The sequence below is a fragment of the Mirounga leonina genome, unplaced genomic scaffold (assembly GCF_011800145.1).
Source record: "Mirounga leonina isolate KUSES-001 unplaced genomic scaffold, KU_Mleo_1.0 Mir_173, whole genome shotgun sequence".
NCBI lineage: Eukaryota > Metazoa > Chordata > Mammalia > Carnivora > Phocidae > Mirounga > Mirounga leonina.
Window position 1 is genome coordinate 51569276 of NW_023270447.1, and position 10158 is coordinate 51579433.

The 10158-nt window shown below is 40.5% G+C and overlaps 1 pseudogene; it reads right to left on the bottom strand.

The window, feature by feature from the left end:
- Positions 1 to 1337: 1337 nt before the first annotated feature.
- Positions 1338 to 6651, bottom strand: LOC118018970 (annotated as a pseudogene).
- Between the last annotated feature and the right edge of the window lie 3507 nt (positions 6652 to 10158).

Below are 10158 nucleotides of genomic sequence, written 5' to 3' on the forward strand. Positions count from 1 at the left end.
CTGGTGGGAGATTTATTTTTTCATATTTTTCTGTATTTTCTAAATGTTCTTAAAAATTGTATGTATATATATTATATATAAATATATATTATGTTTAAAATTGCTGATGACTTGAGTGGCCTTCTATAGATGCTTATAGAGTGATCACTGCCACCATGTTTTGAGCACCTGCTAGGTGCTGGACCCTGGACTCTATGCAAATTCTCTTTAATAGCCATTGATCTGCCAGGGTTGTCTTGACGTTTACCTCAGTTTTCCTGGAAGACGAACCTGAGGTGAGAAGTGAGATGATTTGCTCGAGGACACATAGCTAATAGAGAAGGGATTCAGATACAGGAAGATCTGTCTTCAAAGCCAGGCTCTTAGTTTTCTTGGGAGCTGTACTTTTTTTTCCCAAAGAAGGAATATTTTATCAGCTTGAAGCCAACAATCACCAAGAATGTGTGAGAGGAGTATGTATTTTTGAAGCAAAACCTTAGAAATAGCTTGCTATTTTTCCTTTGCAAATTTCAGCCTGTGATTTTCTTGCAGAAACTAGACTTGACTCCTTGTCTTCTTTGAAACTGGGAACCAGTGATGTTCTGTCAGGCTTTGCTCCTTTGCCTCGGGAAAACAGAACATTATAATACATTGTCTCCAAAAATGTCTCAAGCTTAAGACTTATTTCATGAGTCAAGTTTACTAAAAAGATTTCTTATTTCAATTTATAAGTCCAGTGGAAAACTTCCTCACTTTGGAAATACTGCTTGTGAATGAAAAGATAAATCTGTTTTAATGGACTTTTATTTATTCATGTTTTAAAACATGAATAAGTCACCAGGCTTTTCCACAAAGCTAGAGAGTTATGAGAGGACAGCTGTGTTCATCACCAGATAATGAGTGGTCAGTTTGACCCCCCTGTTCTCACTGAAGAGGTCATGTGAGAACAGCAAGAAAAAGCTTTGTATCTTTTGGGCTGCTATAAAAGGACATTGGGTTCTGGAGTCAGTCTTCCAAATTGGCCTGGCATACTGCAGTCCATCATTCTTATTTAAAAATGTTTAATGTTTTTGTGGTTGCTATTAACTATAATAATAAATAATAACAATTACTATTATTATTAGAACAGAAGACCATATTACCCTTTTAGACCTTCTTAATTAAATAATAAGATGGAGCTGGCTTATTTTCTTTGTCAGCAAATATTTAACCAGTTTTCACAAGGATAGCAAGTAGCTCAGAGTAGCCAAACTAAGGCTCTAGTTGGGGGAGATAGGTGATGAATATAAACAAATGTCATGTGGTGGTGAGTACTCTGAAAAACAAGTAGGTAGTAGATAGCACAGTGGGATGCTGTTTTAGGGGGGGTGGTCAGGGAAGGCCTTCCTGGTAAAGCGATGTTTGGCCAGAGACCTGAATGAGAAAGAGCATATGTGGATACCTGGGGGAAAAGTCCCAGAGAACAGGACCCCAGTACCAGGGCATGCTTGATAAGTTCAAGAGATAGCAAAGCAGGCAGGGTGGCTGGGCACAGTGGGGGAGGGAAGGTAGGGGGAGGGGAGGTCAGACATAGGAGGGGACCAATCCATGTCAGGCCTGGTAGGTTAGAATAAGGACTTTGCTCTTACTCTGAGTCAGAGGCAGCCAATGGAAAGTTCTGAGCAAAGGGCCCACTTATGTTTTTAAAAAATTCAACCTGGCTGTTCTGTGGGAAGTAGACTGGGGAGAGCGGGTGGCCGGGAAGAATGAAAGCAGGGAGACTACTAGTTAGGAGGCTACTCTATTGTCTGGTTCCGTTTCCCTGCAAATACCGTGATGTGCTGAAAACCAAAGCAAGTTGTTATGCAAGAGCAGTTGCCTAGTAATGAGAGTGAGGAAGGGGTATAACTTAGTGGCCTGGCAGCTGCCGCACCTTGCTTCCGAAAACCACCATTAAGGATGAGGAATGCCTTGGGCCACCCAGGGGAAGTTCCAAACCTGAAACTGCTACTTCCAGACACTGGGCCTCTCCCCTCCCTCCCCTCCCTGTCACTCCCAGCTCCCAGGCTTGTCAGGTTTCCTTCCTAAGTAAAGCTGCATTTAGCCACTTCTGCCCATCCCCACTGACCCCGCCACCTGAGTCCAGGCTCCCCAGCATTGCTCTCTGGGGCTTCTCCTGACGATTCTAATAGCATCCACACTTGCCTCTTTCTCCATCCACTTTCCACACAACAGGTAGAATGGTATTTTCAGAACAGATTGGATCATGTCAGTCTCCAGCCTAAAATTCTTCATTAATTTTGGATCCAGCCTTTTCCCTTCCCCAGTCTCATCCTCCCCTCACTCCGTGGCTTCCAATCCCACTGCCCTTCCTTCACTGCCTGGAAGGGATCTCCGTTCCTCTCGGCTCAGGGCTTTGTCACATACTTGACCATCTGCTGGAAAGCTCTTCCTCAGCTCCACAACCAGAGACTTTGTGTCCTCTGAAATTCCAGTTGAATCATCACCTCCTCAGGGAAGCCTTTTGTGACTTCATCAAGCCTCCGACTCCTCCTCCCACTTCATAGCCTCTCATCACATGGAGCATTTTTCCTTCAGGACCTTATCTTTGCTGGTTCATATGATTCCCAGATGTGCATTCATTTGTATGATTGGCTGACTACTTTGTGTCCACTACCAGTTGGGGAAGCTCCGTGAATCTCTGGCTCCTTAGGACAGCTCCTGGGCATGGTAGGGTCTCAATCAATATTGTTGGATCAAGATGGAGGGTCCTCTGGATACACTACTTCAGACCTCTCCTAATGACTTTCCGGAAGGCCTGCACATCCTTTAGTAACTCCTTCACTCACTCTATTAACTTAAGCCTAGATTCACCCATAATTCCCTGAGTGTGCAAGGACACCAGGCACTATACTCGGTACTAGGGCTAGGGTGCCACCTAAAGCCATTCCTGCCCCCAGAGAGCGAGGGGCACTCAGGAGGCTTTCAGAGAGGAGAGCAACATGGTTGGATCAGTGATTTAGAAAGACCACTGTGGCTGCCGGGAGGAGACCCAGCTGGGAGGCTGGTCCAGTGATTCAGACTAGAGATAACGAGGCCTGATGTGGGCTACAGTGTGGAGATGGAGAGAAGTCCCTGGGAGGTAGGAATCACAGGCCTCGGAGCCTGGATGTAGGTGGAGGAGGGAAGGAGCCTGGGAGAACCTCTAGGATCCCAGCTTGGTGGTGTCATCGTTCATGTGAGAGAAAACACAGGATGAGGAGAAGAGAAAGGAGGAGAGAGAGAGGAAATGAGTGTAGTAGAACCTGGCTTATTTATCAGTTTCCATTTCCTGAGAGAGTCTGATTAACCTGAGGCTTCATTTAGAAGAGACTCTATTTTTAGGAATAACCAACTTGACTCTTTGTTTTTAATTTGCATACAGTAAAATTCACAGTGCACAGAGCTATGAGTTTTGATAAATGCATAGAGTCGTGTAAACACTGCCACAGTGAAGATACAGAACAGTTCTCTCATGGCCCCTTCCTCCACCAAACGGCCTCACTCCAGGTAGTCAAGTCTTTTCCAATCCTTAACTCCTGGCAATTACTCAACTGTTCTCTGTAATTTTGTCTTTTCCAGAATGTTACATCAATGGGGTCATACAGTATGTAGTCTTTTGAGTCTGGCTTCATTTACTTAGCATGATAGCATTTGATTCACCCATGTTGTTAGGTATATCAAGGATCAATTCTGGGTTATTGCCGAGTAGTATTCCATTCTGTGGACTTACCACAGTTTATCTGTTCTGCAGTTGAGAAACATTTGGTTTTATATTTTTGAGGATTACAAATAAAGTTCCTAAAAATCTTCATGTACAGGTTTTTGTGTAAACATAGATTTTCATTTCATACTGGGAATGGGATTGCTGGCTTGTATGGTAAGTATTATCTTTAACTTTATAAGAAAATATCAAATTGTTTTCCAAAGTGACTGTACGTTTTTACATTTCTTTTTATTATTATTATTTTTTAAAATTTTGGAATAGTTTTATTTTTTTAATTAACATATAATGTATTATTCGTTTCAGAGGTACAGGTCTGTGATTCATCAGTCTTATATAATACCCAGTGCTCATTACACCACATACCCTCCTTAATGTCCATCACCCAGTTACCCCAGGCCCCCAGCCCCCTATCCTCCAGCAACCCTCAGTTTGTTTCCTTTGATTAAGAGTCTCTTATGGTTTGCCTCCCTCTCTGGTTTCGTCTTCTTTTATTTATTTGAGAGAGAGAGTGAGAGTGAGCACGAGTCAGGGAGGGGAGGAGCAGAGGAAGAGGGACAAGCAGATTCCATGCTGCACACGGGGCTCCATCTCAAGACCCTGAGATCATGACCTGAGCCAAAATCAGGAGTGGGTCGCTTAATAGACTGAGCCACCCAGGCACCTCCCCTTTTGCATTTCTACCAGCAATTTATGAGAGTTCCAGTTGCTTCACATCATTACCAACATTTGGTATTTTTCTATTTTTGACTTTTAACCATTCTAATGGGTGGGTGGTGGTAGCTCAGTGTGCTTATAATTTGCGTCCCCTGATGACTAATGATGATGAGCATCTTTTCACATGCTTATTTTCCATCAGCATATTTTCTTTTCTTTCTTTTTTTTAAAGATTTTATTTATTTATTTGATAGAGAGAGACACAGCGAGAGAGGAAACAGAAGCAGGGGAAGTGGGAGAGGGAGAAGCAGGCTTCCTACAGAGCAGGGAGCCCGATCCCAGGACCCTGGGATCATGACCAGATGCTTAACGACTGAGCCACCCAGGCGCCCCTCCATCTGCATATTTTCTTTGGTGAAGTATCTCTTCAGATCTTTTGCCTATTTAAAGCCTTTGGTTGTTTTCTTTTTGTTAAGTTGTAAGGGTTCTTCATATATTCTGAATACAATTCATTAGTTGGATATATGATTTGCAAATATTTTCTCCCTGTTTGTGGCTTTTCATTCTCTTATTAATCAGTGGCTTTTGCAGAGCAATGTCAAGTCCAATTAACACTTTTTTCCTTTATGGATTCTTGGTCTCATATCTAATTACTCTTTACCTAACCTAAAGTCACACAGATTTTCTTCTATATTTTTTTCTAGAAGTCACAGCTCTGCATTTTGACCCATTTTGAGTTAATTTTTGTATAGCGTCTCAAGTGTAGGTTGAGGTTTGGTTTTCTGTATATGTATTGCAGCTGTTCCAGCACTCTTTGTTAAAGGACAGTCCTTCCTCCACTGAATTGCTTTTGTCCTTCTGACAAAATCTACTGGCCATATGTGTGTCCCATAGAATATGGACTATTCTGTTCCATTGATCTATGTGTATATCCTTTTGCCAGTATCACACGGTCTTGATTACTCTAGCTTTACAGTGAATTTTAAAATCCGGTAGTGAGTAAGTCCTCCATCTTTTTCTTTTTCACAACTGTATTGGCCATTCGAATTCCTTTGCCTTTCTAAATAAGTTTTAGAATCAACTTGTTGCTTTCTATTAAAAACTGCTGGGGGGCGCCTGGGTGGCTCAGTCGTTAAGCATCTGCCTTCGGTTCGGGTCATGATCCCAGGGTCCTGGGATCGAGCCCCGCATCAAGCTCCCTGCTCGGCGGGAAGCCTGCTTCTCCCTCTCCCACTCGCCCTGCTTGTGTTCCCTCTCTCGCTGTGTCTTTCTCTGTCAAATAAATAAAATCTTTAAAAAACAAACAAACTCCTGCTGGGATTTTGACTGAAGTTGTCTTGAATTTATAGATGAATTTGGGGAGAATTGACATCTTAATAGTACTTAATCTTCCAAATGATGAATATAATATACCTCTTCATTTATTTAGATCTACTTCGATTTCGTTCATCAGCATTTTGTAGCATAGAGATTCTGCACATATTTGTTAGATTTATATCTAGCTATAGCTTTTTAAGTGCTATTATAAATAGTACTTAAATTTATTTATTTATTTACTTAATTTATTTACTTATATTGTCCATTGAGGCATTTTATCTGCATGTATATATTACATCCATACAAAAAGAATCCTAGGGTTTTGCCTCCTGTCTTTCTTCTTCATGGTTCATGATGCCAGCTGAGGTCGTCAGTACAATGAAACCAAACTGTTGGGATGGGAGCAGATTCTTCTGCCACTTTTCTAGATCTTTGAGTTGTACGTCAAATCTGGGGCTGATCACTCCACAGTTGTTTAACCTGCCTGTGAGTCTCACAACATTTTCCCAGCTGTGTGGTCATCAGTGATTGCAAATTTGCCAATGTAACCATGCTTCATCATCATAGTTAGAAACCGGACTATGACTCTGGAGCATGACCTAATAAGAACCTGGCATTTGCCTCCCTTTTCAGCATTGTTAATGTTCTGGAGAGCATCTGCTGGTACATTCATGTGTACCATTATGGCGACACAGAAAGATGACGGAAAGAGGACAAGCAAAATTTTTTTTTATTTCTAATGGTTTATTGCTAGTATATATAATGGATTTAATGGATATAATGGATAATACAATGGATTTTTCTATACTAACCTTGTATCTTGCAACCTTGATAAACTCATCATTTATAGGTTCTAGGAGCTTTTCTCTTTGGTAGATTCCATGAGATTTTGTACATGATGGTAATGTTGCCTGCCAATAGAAAATTTATTTCTTTCCAACCTGTGTGTGTATTTTTTTTTCCCCTTGCCTTATTGCACTTGCTTAGGACTTGCAGTGTGATGTCGAATAGGAATAGTGAAATATCCTTTTTTGTTCTTAATTTTTGGGGAAATCATTCAGCCTTTACCACTAAGTATAGTGTAAATGGGTGATGTTAGCTGTAGGTTTTGTTTTGTTTTTGTAGATGCCCTTTATCTAGTTAAGAAAGTTCCTTTTTTATTCCTATTTTAAGTTGATTCTTACTCTCTCTAATCATATATGAGATTTTACCTAGAACATCTTTATTGGCCCTTTATTACTATGTTCCATATTGGGATTCTTCAGGGGTTTCTCTTTGTTTTGTTTTAAAAAGGGCATCTTCAACTTAATAAAATGAAGTCTGGAAGTGGTGGAAGTATGTTGGATGTTTCATTAATCATCATCATCACCTCTCATTTTCTGGTTGATCTGATCTTTTTCCACCTCCTCATTGAGTCTCCATAGATGCCTTGGTGGGCCAGGTACTGTCATCTTTATTTGGCAGGTGCCGTATTGAGGAACCTGGGATGGTGACTTGCTCATGTCCCTCAGCTTGATAACACCAGAGCTACAACCACTGAATAAGTAATTTTATGGACTGTCCTCAATGAAAGTCCCAAAGTGCAGTGAAGTAAACCCAGGCTTTGGACTCAGACAGACAATCTTTAATTTTAATTAAATTAAAAGAATTTATTTCAGTAAAATTCATGTAACATAAAATTAACCACTTAAAAGTAAGTTATTCAGTGGCATTTAGTACATTCAGAATGTTGTACAATCATCACCTTTATCTAATTCCGAAAAATTTTCATTAGCCTAAAAGAAAACCTATAGCCATTAAGCAGATAATCCCCATTGGTTCCTCTCCTTAGCCCCTGGCTACCACCCATCTGTTTTCTGTCTCTATGGATTTACCTATTAAGGATATATCATATAAGTAGAATCATAAAATCTGTGACCTTTTGTGTCTAGCTTCTATCACTTAGCATATGTTCTTGAGGTTCATCCAGGTTGTAGCATGTATCAGTTCTTCATTCCTTTTTATGGCTGAATGGTATTCCATTATGTGTATGTGTATGTATATATATGTACAGTTTGTTTATCCATTCATCCATTGATGAACATTTGGATTGTTTCCACAACAGCATTGTTTTGGGTATATGCCTCCCATATATAGCAGACTCCTCAATGAGCAGGAGTGGAATTGCTGGATCATATGGTAATTCTATGTTAAATGTCTTGAGGAATTATCAAACTGTTTTCCACAGTGGCTGAACCATTTTATAGTCCTACCAGCAATGTGTGAGGGTTCCAATTTCTCCACATCTTCACCAACACTTGTTATTTTGTTTTGTTTTGTTTTGTTTTTTAATTATTATAGCCATCCTAGTGGGTGTGAAGTGATACTGCATGGTAATTTTTTTAAAAAAGATTTTATTTATTTATTTGACAGAGAGAGACACAGCGAGAGAGGGAACACAAGCAGGGGGAGTGGGAGAGGGAGAAGCAGGCTTCCCGCAGAGCAGGGAGCCCGATGTGGGGCTCAATCCCAGAACCCTGGGATCGTGACCTGAGCTGAAGGCAGATGCTTAACGACTGAGCCACCCAGGTGCCCCACCTCATGGTAATTTTGATTTGCATTTCCCTAATGACTAATAAGTTTGAGCATCTTTTCATGTACTTGCTGGCCATTGTATATCTTCTTTGGAAAAGTGTCATTTGCCCATTTTTTGACTGGGTTGTCTTTTTGCTGTTGGGTTATATGAGTTATTTATATATTCTGGATGCTAAACACTTACCAAATAAATGATTTGCAAATATTTTCTCCCATTCTGTAGGTTATCTTTTCACTACCTTCATAATGTCCTTTGATGCAGAAAAGTTTTTAATTTTGATGAAGTCCATTTTTAAAATTTTGTTGCTTGTGTTTTTGGTTTCACATCTAAGAATCCATTGCCAAATCCAAGGTCACAAGATTACCCCTATGTTTTCTCCTAAGTATTTTATGGTTTTTAGTTCTTGCATTTAGGAAGTTGATCCATTTTGAGTTACTTTTTGTAGGTGGTATGAGATGGGGTTTCAACTTCATTCTTTTGCATGTGGATATCCAATTGTCCTAGCACCATTTGTTGAAGAGACTATTCTTTCCTCAATGAGTGGTCTTGGCATTCTTATTTTTATTAGTTTATTTATTTTTAAAGATTTTTATTTATTTACTTGAGAGAGAGAGCAAACAAAAGAGAGAGAGAGAGTGAGAGAAGACAAAACACGATCGGGGGGGAGGGGCAGAGGGAGAGGGAGAAGCGGACTCCCCAGTGAGCAGAGAGCCAGATGCAGGGCTCGATCCCAGGACCCTGGGATCATGACCTGAGCCGAAGGCAGACACTTAACTGACTGAGCCACCCAGGTGCCCCAGTCTTGGCATTCTTATTGAAAATCAGTTGACCATGGATGCATGGGAGGCAGACACTCTTAACTGAGAACTTTGGCATATCACTTAATTTGGAACTTTTATTTTCTCACCTATAAGATGGGGAAGATAATCTCTCTCTGAGTTTTCAGGATAAAATGAGATCACATATGAAGACTGTCGGCCATACTACCTGGCACATAGTAGGTTCCCCAGTGAATGTTAATTCTTCTCTTGCTGCAAGAAATAGAGACAGGGTAAGCAGTGTAACATCCATCACCTCTATTCCTTCTCCTTTTTCATATTTCCAGGACACAGGAGACCTTTACATACACAGAAGTGTCTATTTTTGCCTCAACCATTTGCTGAGCATATGTTTACAACCCCGGATAAAGATGGTGAGTAGAGAGGCCATGATAGGTTGAAGAAGTGCTTAGCTGGAAATGTAGTCGGGCAAATGAAGTAGTGGTCAGTCTTTAATAATTCAACCAGGATCCCATAAACACTTACCTAGTACTGACTGTGCCAGAATCTGTTCTAGGTTCTGGAGTTACAAAGACAAAAGGCTGCCCCTGCTCTCAGAGAGGTCTCAGTCTAGAGGAAGAGACAGAATGTTAAACTGGTAGTTATAAAATGGTATAATATAAGTTCTGAGATAGAATGAAGTTAAAACTGCTGAAAGAGTGTGCAGGAAGAAAATAATCCTAGTCAGAGGATTTCAGGAAGGCTTCTGAGAAAAAATGACACTTGAGCTGGGTATCAAACAATTCTTGGAAGGAGTGTGAAGGACAAGAAGGAAAAATGTTAGCATAAGAAACATCATATACAAAACTATGAAGACATGAATATATGTTCTGGGTTCTAGGTGATGAAAAATATTTTAGGGTGCTTGGAACACAGGATAGGGCTCAGTAGTGGAGTGAGAAAATTTTTTGACTTCATTTAGATGGCTGTTGGGATCTATTAATGATCATTGTCTTCATCAGGGAAGTGACATGGTCAAATCTATGTTTTAGAGACTGAGAGAGAGACCTGTGTGGAAAATGGGCGATAGGGAAGAAGAGGATGAGGCTAGAGGCAAGAAGAGTTGGGAA